The sequence below is a fragment of the Emydura macquarii genome, unplaced genomic scaffold (genome assembly GCF_026122565.2).
Source record: "Emydura macquarii macquarii isolate MOO-44397 ecotype Brisbane River unplaced genomic scaffold, CSIRO-AGI_Emac_v2 contig_306, whole genome shotgun sequence".
NCBI classification, from domain to species: Eukaryota; Metazoa; Chordata; order Testudines; family Chelidae; genus Emydura; species Emydura macquarii.
The window spans coordinates 15,189,423-15,190,357 of NW_027130443.1; positions in this window are offsets into that span (position 1 = coordinate 15,189,423).

Consider the following 935-nt stretch of genomic DNA (forward strand, 5'->3'; position numbering starts at 1 on the left):
AATCCTTTAACACATCTCTTATAGTTTTTCTCTCTCTTTATAATAAACCTTTAGTTTTAGTTACTAAAGGATTGGCTGGCAGCATGGTATTTATCTAAACTTATATTGATCTGGTGCTGTGGCTGACCCTTTGGGGTCAGGAGAAACCTTTTTCGGTAAAGAGCATAGAGTTTTAAAGAACTGGTCTCTTTACTGGACCTAGTGGCCAAATGGGAGCCAGAGACTAGAATGCAGTAAGGGGGGCTGTGTATATTTGTATATATTTACATATTTTTTTGGCGGCTTGATAACCAGTGTAGGGAATCAGAGGCACTGTTTGTGGCTGGTTGGAAAGTCTGACTTCAGTGTCTCCCACCAGTGTTGGGAGAATCTGCTCTCCTTTTACAGCCTGCCCTGACGTTAGCATTTTCAGGTGGGCTACCCTAGGCACGGACGGGTCATACTTCAGTTGCTTGGTTATTGCTCTGTATTTCCCATAAAGATGAGGGAAGTTTGTAATTAAAAAAAAAAACACACTTTGGGGGAATCTTGGAAAAATCTTTTGCAAGATTTCCTAATTTTCCTAAGACCAGAACTGGCTGCTGAGGGAGGGAAAAGCCTTACTGCAGCAAAGAGCAAGAAACCTGGAAATACTAAGTCAGGGCAGTCAGTGGTCTAGTCCAGTATCCGGACTCCTACTGCTGCCAGAACCAGATGCCTCAGAGAATGGCACAGTAAGGCATATGTAGCTCTGGGTGCGGATGGAATTTTGCTACAGTGAAATGGACAGGATGTCACTGAGTTCCCGCCACACTCTGAAATGATATTCAGTATCTTTCTGGTGACTTGCATCTTCCAAGTATTATGCAACCATTAAAGTCTGCAGAGGGAAGTGGCATGATCTTCATGGCATGTAGACTTTCCAGTGTTTTGTTCAATGTAGACTGAAATCACAA